This window comes from Triticum urartu, chromosome 4A (assembly GCF_056163025.1).
Source record: "Triticum urartu cultivar PI428250 chromosome 4A, HENAU_Tu73, whole genome shotgun sequence".
Classification (NCBI taxonomy): Eukaryota; Viridiplantae; Streptophyta; class Magnoliopsida; order Poales; family Poaceae; genus Triticum; species Triticum urartu.
In genome coordinates this window covers 599,496,434-599,513,220 of record NC_141876.1, presented here as the reverse complement: position 1 = coordinate 599,513,220, position 16,787 = coordinate 599,496,434, and the positions used below count along the sequence as shown (strand labels likewise).

The following is a 16,787-nucleotide window of genomic DNA, read 5'->3' as shown; positions in this document are numbered from 1 at the left end:
TATCGGTGAACCTTGTTAACAAATCTCGGTGTTGTGCTGGTGTGATTGCTTGATCCTCATTAGATCGACGGAGCACCTCGGATTTATTCTAACAGGTCTGAACTAACCAGGCCGACTGGTTGCAAACTTGATTGATTACTGATCTGAGTGAAGATGAAGGGCCCAATAGTGATATCCTCGCCAGTCTTCTCTAAAATGGTGTACATTTTACAAATAAGATGTACTAAAATGATGATGCCACGAAATAGTAAACCAAATGATGATGCCTCTCACAACATAACGCAATAGTTAGTGCTACAGAGTAGAGTACTGAATTCAGTTTTCATGTCTTTAGGGGTCAAGACTTATAATCTTCATATCTTATCAAGCACATGCTAGACGAAATCTTTTTACCTCATCTCATGGCATACTAGATCGGCATCGCGCCCTGGCGCGAGGGTGCCGGTCCAAACACCAGGTTTAGCATATGCATTCACACTGTATACACCATACAAAGAATAATGGCCAAGGTAACAGTATTCACAATTCACTCAGTATATACCGTAAAGGAAAATCCAAGGACAATCTATGTACAGTTGTACTCAGCCATCAACCGTAGTATCTTGAACTTTAACAATAGGCTTATCAAAATTAAAATGGCCTAAGTAAGCATTGGCCCTAATCCAATACATAAAATCCATAGCATAGAAAGCATCACAAGCATAGAAAGCATATCTTTGTCAGCCAAGCAACCAGATTTAAGCAAAATAATTTTTGCACTCATTATTCTGTCAACCATGATAAAAATAAAAAACTAACAAAGAATCATTCAGAAGTAAGGTTTGTTTGTATGCACACAATAAGGAGCCACCTAACAATGTATGAACATAGAAAGCACGTAGCACAATAGGTTTAGTAGCAAATATCACAGGCATAGGACGTACAAAAGCACATGGTAGCTTACAGACAATCCACAACTTTGCATGTCTTGGGCATAATGTAGACCAGGAGGAATGACGACACGACGCGTTCATACTGATTGGTCCTCCAAGATCCAATGTTGAGGTGTTGAAAAAGATGGTCACACAATCTTGCCGTCGTCATGTACAACACGATCATACTAAGCCGGTGATTAGCGTAAGGTGTGCTAGGAGCATGTCAAGAAATGCCCGGTGTGGGATCCTAAACACTCGCTTGGTATCCTGCAGTGCCCGAGAACATAAAACATAAGGCCACGAGGAGCTGCTTACACTAATTGCATCACAGCACGGGAGAGATATCAGAGAAATCAGTCACGGATAAAAGCAGACATAGTGTTAAAAAAAAGATACGTTAAGTCTATCGGTTAATCAGATTGTCTGCATGTGATGAGCATTTTTAAGAACAATGGGGCTATTAATCAGTTGAAAATACAACTTGTTTTAGTAAGAGCAGTCGATAAGGTAAGATCAATATGATCACCTTCAAAGACAGAAATCTAATTAGCACGTAGAATGCTTGCGCTTTATAAACAAAATACATCTACATAGAAGGCCTAGACAACATCTAATCAATCGAGGAAACACCTACAGAGCTATTAACTACATGAAGAGCACGTCAAAGAAATAGAGTTAAAATCATCACACTGCCTGGATCTAAATATCACTATTTCTTTACTACTATCTGCGAGCATCAATAATCCCTAGATCAGATGCGTGTTTCTTTGCAGAGTTAGCAATGTTTACATCTATGAGTACTTCTTTTGATTATAAAAATTCCCGAGTCACACACTCATCATATTTTTGCAACCGTCCAGTAAAATCAGAGAGGGGACAGGATGGGTTTCACCTGACCTGTGCAAGCGCCCGTAGACGGTTGTTAGTGGAGCCAGCGGAACCTGACGAGCCATGGACATCGAGCTCTTTGTCAGCCATCGCCATCTGAACAGAACACGTGGATCCAAGAAATTACTCAAAGGCGGGCACACATTTAGAGTTCAAAAAGAAAACAAACCATGTAACCGTCCATTAATGAGGACTGACCTGGTCGGTGGAGCTGAGCTGCGAAGGGAGAATCGAGATAGAGGGCTTGTCCGGGCACCAAGAGCTCTAACAATGGGGAAACTCCGTAGTTCGGTCTTTTTCCTCTGGTGAATTCTGCGCCATCCTTACATGATTCATTAGCAGCCACCAAGAAACGATCTGTAGAAAACAAAATCAAAGTGAAACCAAATGGAATCACATGCAGGAAGCAGTGAAGTACTATACATGCAAAAAAAAAAAAGACACAATGAAGGAAGGGAGCCCAATGGATTATCATTTTATTCCGATAATTAATTAAATAACATCATCTGCCCCATCATAGGAGCACAAGATGTGTACAGGGCAACAAGAATGCCTCTCATCAGACGGCACTAAGGAAAGATAATCAGATAGAATATACAGACGCTAAATGATGGTATGAAGCAGCTCGCTGCATATCGTTATACAGTTCTTGCAATAATAGATCCATAGAGCAGTAGGATATTCAGAACTACATCTCCTAGGAAGGCCATCATGACATTCAGTATTATTTAATAGATCCATATTCAGTATGCTATTCTTGAAATTGGAGGATCACTTCAATCCAGATTTTGCTACATGTGAACTTATCAATGCAGTTCATTTGTGCTGCTCTCTCTTCCTAAGCTAACCACGGCCATAACCAGGCAAAAAGGGAGGAAACTGGATGGCATAACTGAAAGACCAAGTATACTGGTGGGGCGTAGATGCATATGGAAACGCAACTGTAGAACTGCATGTCATAGGAGAAGAAATAAATCTAATATATAAATAAGACATAAAACTCTAATAGAAAGAGGAATCAAAATTCCATGAGGGGAATACATCGTAGAATCGGTACTGAAAATTTAACTTGACTAATTTAATGCAGAGACAAATGCAATGAGAAGATAGGAGCATCAATATATATTCGAGGTCAGTATTCAGTCCCAATCTCTCCAATTCATGCAACATCCTTGCAAGCAAGCATGAGAATTGCAACAATCATCCAGGAACTCATGGTACAACCTACCCAATCTCAACCATCGCCAAAAATTGGTGATCCCATGAATGCATTAAGTTTGGACCAACTCCCAAAAGCTGTCCCTGAAAAAATTGGACAAAGTGAAACTAGTAATACTTTCCACTTACACAAAACAGAAAGCTATGCACGACTCGGCACATACTTAAAATTGCAAGGTTCAACTGAGTTCACTAAAGAAACTGAATTTTCCATACACTTGTCTCGCTGCCGAGGATCGTCGTCAGCTTATTTCAAAATGTCAATTTAATACAAAATACAAAATAGTGGCAACTAAAAAATGGAAGTATAAAAGGAATCATACTTGGACAAAGGAAATTCACTAAACCAAACGATTTTTAAATTTTCACAAGCTATATATTGAAGTCTATACTTGGACAAGCACGTAGATATAACTATGTAAAATCCAGTTCTACTTCATATGCCATGCTTTCAAAAAGATCTACAATAAAAGTTGGTTCTTAAGAAAAGAAGATCCACGTTGGAAGAAAAACATCTAGTAAGTTGTCGGCATGGCCGCTAGGGACATACAAAGATCTTCGTAGCAGCATCTCTTCTGAAAGACCATCATATGATTCGTATCTCTCTTACCTATCCCAGGTTGTTGCCCATGAAATTTTTCTACTTACACATTTATATAAACAATCGAGGCACGCATCTGCAACCTCAAATTCAGAACACAAATTGAGAAAAAAAAAAGTGCAGCCACCTAATGAGAATAACCATGAAAGAACACGTACATCTCACCAAACAAAGAACTGGTTGTGAACTTGAGGCCAAGACATAAAACGACATCATAAGAGACACTAAGCTCACCTGCGTCAACTTGTCGTTCCTATCGCCGATAAGTGTTATTACTTGAGTAAATGATGAGAGTGGTCAGGGCCTTCTTTCCTTCAGTTTCACATCCCTATCTCATGGTGTTTGCACTCTGGGAGCTTGAAGGGCTAGCAGAACAATATCGTTAGAAGCTATTTTCAGGAGTAAAACATAAGGATAGGAAAATCCAATGATCTCCTCTGACATATGGCCAAAACACCTTACAGATAAATTCATCATGCATTTTACCTCGAAAACACGCACTCCCCCCCCCCCCCCCCCCCCCCCCAAGCCGCTGAAGGAAGAACACGACCCGTGAGACTAAATAATGGAACTATTCTCATAAATCAGTTAAACTTTTAACAATATCATTACCTAATTATGCTACCAAAACAACTATAAGTTGTTTATCGTCACAAGAAACAACAATATTTTTTACTGTTTAGCCCTAAATGGAGACACCAAATTATGATGTAGATCTTTTCCAAGATGAACACTGAACCCATAACGTTGAAATCAAATAAGCCAATGCAAAAGGAAATACAAAAGCGAAACTGATTCGTCACCAGCTCGTCCATATGCACTCACCTTGGTCGTGCAAGCATCCACGAAGCACTTTCGCTTGCCGATGATCAACCTTACTAACAGTCCTACAAATCAAAAGAACATATTGATTTAAGGAGGATAAACAAACACAAAAAACTTTCAGATATTGACATAGGCTACCTTACACTGATTTACGAAATGAGATAAAAATGGGAGCCACCAACTATTTGTTCTTACACTGAGCAGACCGCCTCCACACATCATCAAGGCTACTTTACACCAAGTTAGCATAGAGATAAATGCTTATTGACAGAAAGTGAAATGTTCTGCGAGTAATAGAAATGGCAGGCTGGTTATGTTAGAAAAGACCAACATGCCTATTTAAGAATAGACCAGAGAGTAGACAGCTTGTCCAGCCAAAAGCGGAACTGTGTAACGGGAAGTTGTCAGACATACAAAATATGAAGAGAAATATTTGGTGAGCTTAAGAAAAAACCATGACGCTTCCGGTGACATCTGTGAGTAAGCAATACAAAGTGAAAACACAATTAGTACATGATATTTGAATACTAAGAAAGGGCATGCCCCTATGCAACCCGGCACCGTAGTGTGCACTGCCACAACACAACAATCTCTACCTCAACCACCTCCCGAAAAGCAAAATTTGGAGCAAGAGTTATCACTGAAAAACAATTGGGGGCATTGTAGCGTAACTGTCCACATATGCTAATTACAATGTTGGTCGTTTAAGACTCTTGGATGGCCTAAAAGGAGCAGTTTTGGTTTATCTACACCAAGAACAGGAGCAAAGGAGCTCCAGGACAAATATTTTAAACAACATTACACCTAAGGAGCTAGCAATATGTGAAAAGAAATATTCCAATAGAGAGCAAATAAGTCATATTTACTACAAGAGGATCATGGTCAAATTCAGTATCAGACATGGCTCGAGGCAATGAACAATGCCAAGAAATCAAGTACCACTTAGATCAAAACAACCTAGAACTAAATACACGAAGTAGACTATAATCTAGTGAATGAACATGTGTCAAATCAATCAAATGAGGGAAATCATGGATAACAAAGCAAGGCTACGTAATAGAATGGATTGAACTAAGATCAATACCGCAATCTCCACATCTCAGTTTTCAGAGTAACCACGGCTCTAAAAATTAAACATACAAAACTGAGAAGGAAATGTCAAGTGGAAGGATACTCCCCTGCCTAGCTATGCCAGTGCAGGTTGGGGCCTCATGTTCATCTTCTCCAAAGCACTGAGAAAACAAAACTGAATGTTAAACAGTGTTGTATTCCCGATCCAAATTGTGTGAGTAATAGCAGCACCAGAGAAGAGTAAACACGGGAGCGATGCACGGCTAAGGTTAGCTAATCTAGTTGCCTTGGACCTGATGGTGCCAGGTAAACAGGCTAAATATCAATTTATCAACACTGGACAGGAGTGGCACTAATATTGCTGCTTATTGTGAGCCTCATGTGACTCTGGTAGTTCGCATTGACACCGTACACAGTATGACAAAGACTTTAGCTGAAAAGAAACGGTGGACGTAGTAATTAAACAGCCTATGTATAAGAATCCATGTGGATTATTAAGTCATATACCATCAAAGGTTTTTTGCTTCCAGCAATGGACATGAATATTTACAATATTGAAGGAAATAATTTGGCATAGCTACATAACTGATTTTCTACCCGACTGTGAGCTACAACCACGATGCCCAAATGCTGGAAACGGCATATGCCAATCAGGATACCTCACAAAATATTCTCAGAATGCATTGACCAATATTTATGCAAACCAACCACTGTTGCGTCACCTTCTCACCTGCAGCTTGGGAGCAGGCCACCACCGTTGACCGCCGCTCTGCCTCTTGTCGGCTGGATCCACCCCTGCTGTGGTTGTCAGCGTTGATGGAAAGCGGAGTGGCTTGGAGCGGCATGCCACTGTCGACCATAAAGAGCACTAAAACTTTTGCTAACAATATCATAAGACCAGTAACATATATGCATACATCCTAAATAGTAAATATCGATAATCCTTCATATCATCTAAGAATAAAATTCAGCTGGTAAGCTTCTCACTATTAATTCAGTAGGAGATGGCTACCTCATCTTTTACTATTTTTTACACCTAAAAGTAAAATATATGGCTTCTCACTATTAATTCAGGAGGTAGGCTGCTCACTGAGAGTTTTTACAATGTCAATCATAGGATTCAATGATTCATACCTCTGTATCGATGGAAAATGCATCGTAAACATGATCCTAGTCTTGTTCAGCTACTACATCTTTCAATTTAAGCTGCCGAAGAGTAGGATCTATCACATTTGGGTAGCTTCCTTTGTATTCTTGAGTACAGTGTGATGAACATTATTCAATGAGAAACCAATTTTGGCTAGCAAGAACAGAGGGTAAGCCTCAAACTCACCATGGCTAAGAAAGGTCGCCGCTCGCATGAGAGACAATTTCAATTTCCAAGAACAGAGGGTAAACTCCAAACTCATCATGGAATCCTGCCTTTGCTTCGCTCCTGCTTCTTCTGACAAAATTAACAAAGTTCAGAAAAGATTAGTAGGAGCCCAAGATCCTGGAGGCACAAACTCTAGACATCAGAAATTACTTTTTGAAAAGAAGAAGCAATTTGACCTTTGCTAGGCTAAACAAAAAAATAAAGATCGTGATAATATTTAGATGACAATCGAGGTGGTTTGCACAATCTGACATATAAGTTCTAACTACACATGGATAAAGACAGATGGCCAATTACCTGATAGACCTATTGTTGTGGTTATGTTGTTGTCCATCCAATAGAAAAGAAAATGTATCCTTTCTTCTGTAGGAATCTGAGAGGGACACACAAGTTGTTCCAAGTTGTCCTGACCAAAGACAGGGTCAGTATAAGACCAAAAGAAGTAGACCAACAATCTTGAGACATCTCATATTCAAATGCATATGCAGAAAGACCTACCCCGGCTACCCTGCAACCAATTTGTCTGCTAGTATCAGATAGGAACAAAAAATTCCTTGAGAAAGGACACAGCCTCAGGACAAATCGGTCCTCCTAAACAGAAAATAAGCAGGTACCCAACAAGCTAAGGAAGGCAACAAAAACTACTGTGCAGATACCTAGGACACATCTAGTTCTACCCACCCCCTCAATTCGAACCTATTCACACAATGCAAAATTGAAGAACACAACATCATGAGAAAAAAAATGCAAAGCTGGATCTGCCTCTCTATGAACACCACACCAAATTGCTAGGGTTTTCTATTCCACGTTGAGCAGTCTGAAATCTCCAGGTCCAGATTCTCTGGGGAGGGAGAGGGGAGGGGGGAGAGATGCACCTGGAGGTCTAGCAGGCGCAGCAAGAAGGAGTGGTGAGCTCGTCGTTGCCGTTGCTCTCACGATGAGCTTGCAGCCGCGTCGCATCAGCCCGACCGCCGCCGCTACTGATGGCATCGGCATGGAGAAGGCAGTGACGGAGGAAGCATCCCTCCATCCAGGGAACCACGCCGGGGAGCTCCTGGTCGCCAGGCTGTGCGGCTTCCTGCCGTCGGATCAGGCGCGCGAGCTCGTAGGGGGAGCTACAGCGCAAGCGGCAGCTGCACCCCTCCGGGTGACGTAGGAGAAGGAGGACCGGCGGAGGAGGGGCAAGAAGGAGCCAACGGGGAGGAGGCGCCGGAGGAGAAGGAAGGAAGAGGCGAGGCCGGGAGGTGGTTTGGAAGGAGAGAGAGGTGAGGCGAGAGGAAGAGGAAGGGGGCGGTGCGAGTGCGGCTGTGCGGGAGGAGCGACGGCTAGGTGCAGCTGGGGGCGGAGGATGGGGGCGGCGGCGGCGGATGGGGAAGAACGCAGGCGGCGGCGGCTCGTGTGCGAGAGAGAGAGATGTGCGGGAGAGAGAGGGAGTAAGACATGAAATGACGAAAATACCCTCGCGGGGGCACCCTAATATCGGCGGTGGCATGAGATCTTTACAGTGGGGTGAAACAGCGGGGGAGGGGGGTGAAACTGTTCATTGCAATAGTGCCTCCAGGTGGATCCGACGGCGTAGGTCGTTTCAGGGGTCGATCCGACGGCCGAGATCCAATCAAGCAACCAGATCCGACGGCCAAGGATCCAAACGGCTGAGGAGCCGGGAGGATGACTGTCATCCTTATTTCTCGATTCCTTGCCCATGACTTGGACAAAGCAGCCAAGTCCATGCTTCATACTACATAAACTTAACGCAACAATGAGCTAGACAGTAGTGTATACTTAATAATGGACTCCAAACTCGATAAATAATTAGCTATCGCAGTCCTAAAAATAAAGTGTACCCCATCTGGCAATAATAGGTGTGTCCAGCTGCAATCAAAGTCAGCTCTCGCATCCCTCAACCCCAAAGACACTCACATGCACACAAGCTGTGTATTTATCCATGTGCATCTCGCACCAAAGTCTGTTTAATGAGTAGATTTTCCTTACTACTCCCTCCGTTCCTAAATACTTGTCTTTCTCGGCATTTCAACAAGTGACTACATACGAAGCAAAATGAGTGAATCTACACTTTAAAATATGTCTACATACATCCGTATGTAGTAGTCATCGAAAATGTCTAGAAAGACAAATATTCAGAAACGGAGGGAGTATTCCCTAGTCTGAAGGAAGCAGGCCAATGACTGCAAACCTGGTTGATTACTGATGCGAATGAAGACGAGGTGGCTATAGCACCCTCGTCAGTCTTCTCTGAATAGTAATGTACATTTGAGGTGTATGGAAATGGTGCAGACAGTGTTAAGCAGGCTGTCAAACATATGCATCATTCTGTCAGAATACTATCATCTCATCAGAGTCGGGGTATTAGACTACCAAATCTAAAGTGTTCGGCGCAGCACGGAGGCTTTGAATTTGGGGGCAAATGCGGGTGCCACCCAACACCAACAGAGAGGCCACGAGCTTACCCTGACCTGGCTGTGGACCAAGATGCGAAGAAGCGATTAGTGGCGAGCGCGGCGCGGATGATGCCCCTCAGGCGGGCCGCATCAGCGCCTGGAGGCGCGCGTGTCAGGTCGGTCGGCCGCGCCCACCCGGCGTCCTCGGCCGCCAGGACTGAGCTCCGGGCCTGCTCCTAGACTGAGGATCTCGATTGCCCTGGCTGGCCGTCGCGGGTCGACGGAGACCAGCCCGGCCAGGCGATGCGGACAGGGCCGAGCTCCACGTCGACCCGGAGGCCGGCGCCTTGCGCTCACGCCGCCGCCGCAGCCTGGCCCAACTTTTGTCGGGGGCAATGCGGGCACCTGGACAGAACTGTACTATATTTTGTTTTCTGAAAATAATAATAATATAGAGCCCTTTCTGAAAGTTCAGAAAAAAGAAATGTGCCCCCATCCAAAGTTTTAACCAAATCTAAGCCGTATATTCAACCTTAGAGCAACTTCAAACGATTCCCCATAATTTAGAGGAGCGGAGTAACGACTGAGTATTTACTATTGCTCCTTTAAAAAAATGCTCGTTTCTAACTGATCCTTAAAATTAACGGAGTAAAAAATAAGGACGTGACTAGCCGGCGCACGGGCGCCCGATGGCAGGAGCGAGCGCTCTTTTAGAAAAGGAAAGAACAACCTCACACGCGATCAGGATGGTTAGGAATAGAGTTAGAGTATTTGTTAATTTACTAATTAACAAATGTTAATTAAGGAACCGACATAGGAACCGACCTTGTACTCTCTAACTGCTATGAGCAGTTGTACTTCCTCTCTCATCTTAACAACTGCTATGTGCAGTTGCTGTTTTGTCTCACGCATTGGCAACCGCATGTTGCGGTTAGAAATGCTCTCACAGAATTGTAACCGCTCACTGTATATATAGTGCTCAATCAATGAGAATCATCTACTTCTGGCAAATCACTTTTTCACTTTACAGGTTATCAGTACTCGCTCTGCCGAGAGCGACAGAGAGCCATCACAGGAAAGGTAAGAATGGCAGGGAGAGACCTGTCGTCGCTTGCTTTCGCCATTGCATGCTTCCTCCAGAGAAAAAACTGTCGCTTTCCACGCACCCATCGTCACCGTGCTGCAAGTCGCCGTCGCCGTCAGGGACTTGGTGCAAGGAGTGGCCCTCGCCGCCGCTTTTTCGCCTGGAACCACCGCCAGAACCGCCGCCGTGGGTACGCACGCCAAGGCAACCGCCCGCTCCGTGGGCGAGCACCAATGGTGCACCAGGTTGGACCCTCGGCTCCGACCACCGCTGCAAACCATGCTGGGCCTTCGGCTCCGGCTCCGGCCATCGCCGACGACTACATCGTACCAACGACTCCGCCGCCATCTGTCTTCACCATCCCTCCGATGGATTGGCTCCTTGGAGGTCCATCGGCGCCATTCCTCGGAGAAGAAGAGATGTTCCCTTGCGAACTCGCGCCACCGCCTCTGCCCCCGTACTGCGTACGGCACGGGTTCGAATCGTGCCCAGCGCATACGGGCGCACCACCCCGGAAGTTGTCTCCGACGCCATCAGACGAACTGCCGGAGCACTTCATCCCTCCTGGATACGGCCCCGTCCCGGATCTCCCATCCTCGACGCCTGCGACAGCGGGAACCGGCGGCTACTCCTCCATCCCCGACTTGAACATCAAGATCAAGGTTGAAGAAGAGGAGATAGAGGATCACCGGCGACACCACCTCCTCCTCCGGCACCGCCTCTTCCTCTGACGCCTCCGCCGAAAGCCCGCCGGATCCTGCGCCAATTCGCCGCGGCCATGGCGCAGAACCGCGCAGCCCTTCGTGGCGCGTGGTCGCCGGATGCCCTTGGCCTCAGCGACGCCCCTGGGGCGAGCAACAGCGGAGCAGGCCGTGCTGCGAAGCGGGGCCCACCTCGCTTCCATTGAAGACGGCGAGACGGGGCAGGGGAGAGCTGACGAGCAGCGGTGCTGAGTCCAGGTACGAACAGAGAAGGGGAATTGGAAGTGGCGGAGACGTGGGGAAACTCTCGATCCTGCTCTCCTTATCCTCTCTCTGTCGGTGCATGGGCCAGGCCAACTCTCCCCGCTCCTCACCTAAATAGGCCTACAGGCCAATAAATCCAATAAGTGCTGCTGGTGCTGTGGCGTTTTCAAAAGAGAATGGCCATAGTATTAATATATTGCATAGCAGCCAGTCATGTTCATTTGAGAGTGCTATTTTATTGTAGTAAGAACATCTGTTTATTATATTCAGTATGTGTTGTTCTGTAAGTTTGAATAGTTCGACCAAGTATTGTCTACTAAATAAAGTCTCAGACTACTACGTGTACATATTCTATTTGATTGCTTCAGCATTTTTCTTTTAGAATATGTAATTCTTAAGTACAACAATTTTATTTACAATTCATATTTCGGGATCATAGGGTAGATGAGGCATCTACTGTATTTTGCAGATTATCCTCATTGCTGAAAGATCTACATTTTTGCCTCTTTTATTCTGGCAAAATGACTATCTTCGAGTGCTCTCCCAAATATGCGAATTGATGTGATTACCTCGAATATTATACTTGCAAAACACAAGGTAACTGTGTGATCTACTGCATCGAATTGCAGACTATCCACTCTTACTGTGAGGTCTACATCTAGTCATTTGATAGATGACTACCTTCAAAGTGTTTTTGTAAAATTTAGTATGGCACAAGGTAATGGATATATAAACATCTACTGGTCAAAACCAGATTATGTTCTCCATTGCTGCGAGATCTACACCACAACGGTGACTATCTTCAAAGTGTCATTCACATAAAATGAGGTCTACAGATATAAGTATAAAGCATCAGCTATACTTCAGAACTTTGCTCCTTTGAAGCATTTGTTATTACTTAAATTTCACTCTCGTAGTAAAACTAATTTATGCATGATCACAACATGCAGGAAAATGGCTGGTGTCATGAATAGAGAATTTCATGAACTTGAGCTAGATGGTAGTAATTATTTATCATGGGCTATGGATACCAAGATAGCATTAGAATGTCGTAAACTTGGTTCCACAATTATCACACCTGTTGAAGGCGCTGCGGAAATACCAAGATAGCAGTCAAATATGGAGCGTTAAGTTTTATAAGGCATCACCTCCATCCTGATTTAAAAACAGAATATTTAATGGAGGAGGATCCACTTGCTTTATGGAACTCTCTCAAGGAGAGATATGACCAACAAAGAGCAGTTATGCTACCAGAAGCCCAAAGAGAATGGTCCCTCATAAGGTTCCAAGATTTCAAATATGTGGCAGCATACAACTCTGCAGTTCACAAGGTTAATTCTAAACTAAGATTTTGCAACCAAGCAATTTCAGAAGAAGATCTTATTGAGAAGACCTTGTGCACTTTCCACCCCTCGATGAGAGTACTACAACAGCAGTACCGTCAACAAAAATACAAAAAGTATTCTGAGCTCATATACACTTTACTTCAGGCTGAGAAACATGATGAACTTCTCATGAAGAATCATCAGACACGCCCAACGGGCTCCATGCCACTCCCTGAAGCACATGCTAACACTCGGTCTACTAAAAAGTATGGGGGAAATAAAAAGAATTTTAAGAAATTCAATGGAAAGTGGAAAAGGAACAACAAGCAGAAAACATTTGGTCAATCTAAAGGTAAAGGTCATTTTAAGAAAGATGACTGAAACACCAAATCCGAGATTTGTCAAAGGTGTGGATGTACTAACCATCGTACTAGCAAATGCCGAACTCCTAAGCATCTAGCGGATTTATATCTCAAATCCACTGGGAAAGGCAAACAAGTTCATGGAAAAGGCAGAAGCTCACTTCAACGCTTTACAACAAGAAGAGAACCTTGAAGCTAGCACTTCTCAAAGCGCTCCTCAGGAAACAAGGAAGAAGGATGAAGATCTTCTTGATATCGACAACATGATGGTGGAATACACCCAAGACGCATACAGAGATCTCATATAATCTCCACATCACTCAATTGATGTTATCAGCTATTTTATTGTAATAATGGAAGTTATAATTTGTATAACTCTAAGTAGAATAAAGTCCTACGGACCAATTGTCGTGGTTCTAAGTCTGACAGTAGTGTAGGGGGGTAAGTATGGAGAGGCAAGATCTTAACTATGGAGAAGCTGTAAGCACGCAAGGTTTACGAGTTCAGGCCCTTCTCGGAGGAAGTAATAGCCCTACGTCTCGGAGCCCGGAGGCGGTCGACTGGATTATGTGAGTATGAATTACAGAGGTGCGAACCCTTGTCTCGGAGGAGGGGGGTGTCTTATATAGAGTGCTCCAGGACCCCGGCCAGCCCACGTTACAAAGGGTTCAATGTACATTAAGGCAGGGCATTACTGGTAACGCTAGTAATAAGGTGCTATGATGACCATAAAAGCTACTTAATGACCGACCGTTAGCATGCGGAGTGACTTTAGGTCTCCTGGCCGTCGAGTGGTTGGATCTTGGTCGAGTGATTGCTTCTTGGTCGAGTGTCTTCGAGTCTGTCGAGTGGAACACCTCCAAGTCGATTGAAAGGTGATTTCTTCTAGAGATGTCCTTGGGTAGGGCAGTTAGGACAGGTCCATGACCCTACCATAGGTACATAGCTTCATCATTAGCCCCCGAATGGATCGAGGTTTGAGTGGGGAAGGAGTTGAGAACTTCCCCGACTCGTTTTTCATGCCGTGAGCATATCTTGTTTCGGATCAACGGACCTGAGTGATGACAGCAACATCCTTTTCAGTCGCCTTGATCCATTCTTAATTCTTCGTCGAGTGAGTTTCTTTACTTGTAAGGCTCCAAGTGATGGTGCGGAGGAGATCTTTGGTCTGACAAGTTGTTTGTTGCCCGCAGATTTCGTGGATCCGAATTTTGGGAAGCGCGCGGGACGGGGGAGGCCGCAGTAATCGGATGGGATAGAGCGGAGCCGCCTCGATCCCCGCGCCGCCTTTTTCGCCACGTATCGCGCGCGCGATCGTTACGGGATTTGACAGAGCCACCTGGGCCTACCCGTCAGCCACTCGGAAGCGGCCTCATATAAGGCGTTGGACCGGAGTCTCCCGAATAGTGTGTTCCCATTTCCTCTTCTCCTCTTCACGCCCCTCCGTTGCGCTCGCTCTCGCCCCAGCATCACCGCTCCGTACGCGTCTCGCCGGTGACAATGGGGAAGGAGAAGACGGCGGCTCTGGAGCGGGCAAAGAAGGCGACGGCGAGGTCGAAGGGGAAGGCGACCAGCCGGGGCGGATCTTCCTCGCGGACTGGCCTGCCGAACGCTCTGGATCCACTCGAGGATCACCCAACAAGACCTCGACGACCTGGCCGAAGGGGGGCTGATCCCCTATGACTCGGCGCGGCTTCCGGGGAAGGAATCTGAGCCGCAACCTTGGGAGGGTGAGCGTGTTCTTCTTGCCACCCACGTCGACCGTGGATTTTCCTTGCCTCCTCACCCTTTCTTTCGAGGGTTTCTGAAATTCTTTGGGGCACAATCCACCATTTTACCCCCAACTCAATCGTTTATCTCGCCGCTTTCATTTCTTTGTGTGAGAATTTCATGGGTTGCCGGCCTCACTGGGGTCTTTTCAAGCATATTTTCACTTGTCGCTCCCAGACAGTGAAAAAGGCTAATCCGAGTGACGAGAGGACCCAAGTGATCCAGATGTGTGGGGGTCTTGGCATCCAGACGAGAGGGAAAAGCTCCTTTCCGGCCATGATTCTTCCTGACTCAGTTCGCGGATGGCAGTCGACCTGGTTTTACTGTAAAGACCAGTCGACGCTAGGGCAATCGACTGGCCTCCCTCCCTTTACCATGGATAGAGTGGAGAAACCCTCCCCTTTGAAGGTGCTCCTGGAGGAGAAGGTGCACGTGACGGTGTTGGTCAATCGAGTGGTCCAGCTTATTCGTGACGGGGTCACTGGTATGGATCTCTTGGAGGTCTTCCTTCAGCGGCGCATCCAACCTCTTCAAGCTCGAGACCATCTGATGTGGATGTATTCGGGTCTTGAAGACTCCACTCGGATCCACCCGGAGGAGGTCGACGACGACACACTGGAGAAGTGGCTGTCGGGCATTGCCGGGAACAAGGATAATCCCAGGGGAGCCAGGAGAGTTCCCCCATTCGACCAGTCTCATGCACCAGAGCAGGTCTGATTCTGAGTTTTTGCTTGTAATCTGAATTCACTCGCGCAGCTGCCTATATTGCGTCGACTGACTTTGTTCTTCCTGCTTTCTTTCAGGCCATTATTGAAATGTATTTAATGCCCAACGGGGAGCAAGAGCAAGCACTGGAAGGCGAGGCGAGTGGCGGCGACAGTGGTGAGTGGACTTCCGATGGTGAAGGGGATGGAGGAAGCGACGGCTCAAGTGATGGAGAAGAAGTCGAGTCACCCCCTCGCAGGGAGAGGCGATCCAAGCTCGACCAAGAACGGCCGAGTGCCCGCAACAAGGCAACTACTCAGGCTGGTCAGTCTTTGAAGCGTCCTCGGATCTCTTCACTAACCCCGACTGAGAAGGCGCCAAAGCACCCCAAAGTTGCAGAGCCGAGGACTCGGAAGGCGTTGCTGAAGATCAAGATTGATATCCCCGTCGCCTCTGCGTGAGTGTCTCTCTTTGTATTCACTCGACGGTCCGCGCCGTTTGTTTTTCTTGTTTTAACTGGACGAACTTTGGAATTGTTAACGCTGCCACTTCCAGGACCTCAGCTTACAGGGATGATGATGAGGTGATGGAGGATGCGGTCACTTCTAATCCGGGTATGATTTCTGCCATACTATCTTTATTCGGTCGATTCAACTGCAATGTGCATCATTGGGTGACGTGATTTTGGCAATTGAACTTTTGCACAGCTCCCAACATTATTGACCTCCCTGATGATGATGAAGAGCCCGAGAGGCCTTTGACGAGGAAGAATAGGCGAGCTCCAGTAAGTGAAGCGCTACAGTCGACGTCGAGGGCGGAACCAGTCGTTCAGGACACTGGCGACGTCAATCGGGGTTCTGTTACCTTCGCCGAGCCACTGTCGAGTGCCTTGCCTTCTTCGTCGACTGCTCAGGCCCCTGTCGACCCGCCTTCAGTTTTTGCGACCCATCATGTCCCAGAGGACGAGGTGAATGCTGCTAGGGAAGCCATACGCCAGGCGGGCATTATGATGGAGAAGATGAAGACGGTGCGGGACGCCAGCCAAGCCGCCTATGATGCCAGCTCAGCTCTCCAAAGCAACGTTCAGGTTAGTTGGTCGCCGCTTGTTCTGTTAGGATATGCTATCTGAAGACTCTTTCCGAAAATCTTTTCATTTGTACACCCACTAGGTGTGTCGATTGAATTTTTTGGACTAGTGGGGGCATGCTGAGTGCACCCACTAGGTGTAGTCCCCGAGACTACGGTGGACTGCTGGCAGTCGACTGTAGTCTTTGTATTTTGTCGA

General features: G+C 45.9%; 1 long non-coding RNA gene and 2 pseudogenes across 4 annotated transcripts; 2 read left to right on the top strand and 1 right to left on the bottom strand.

Moving 5' to 3' along the window:
• Positions 1-761: 761 nt before the first annotated feature.
• On the bottom strand, positions 762-6,369 carry LOC125553141 (uncharacterized). Of its 4 annotated transcripts, none has more exons than XR_015602193.1 (9): positions 6,248-6,369; positions 4,861-5,678; positions 4,590-4,730; positions 4,447-4,508; positions 3,856-3,986; positions 3,031-3,104; positions 2,001-2,159; positions 1,812-1,898; positions 762-1,181 (listed from the first exon to the last, which is right to left on the bottom strand). It is a non-coding gene; the product is annotated as an uncharacterized LOC125553141 (long non-coding RNA). The 4 variants fall into 4 exon arrangements; XR_015602195.1 differs by having other exon boundaries at positions 4,642-4,730; XR_015602192.1 differs by having other exon boundaries at positions 4,590-5,678.
• A 4,008-nt stretch (positions 6,370-10,377) lies between these two features.
• LOC147977116 (uncharacterized) lies at positions 10,378-11,282 on the top strand (annotated as a pseudogene).
• Positions 11,283-12,294: 1,012 nt separating this feature from the next.
• Positions 12,295-13,335, top strand: LOC147977115 (uncharacterized; annotated as a pseudogene).
• Positions 13,336-16,787: the final 3,452 nt, after the last annotated feature.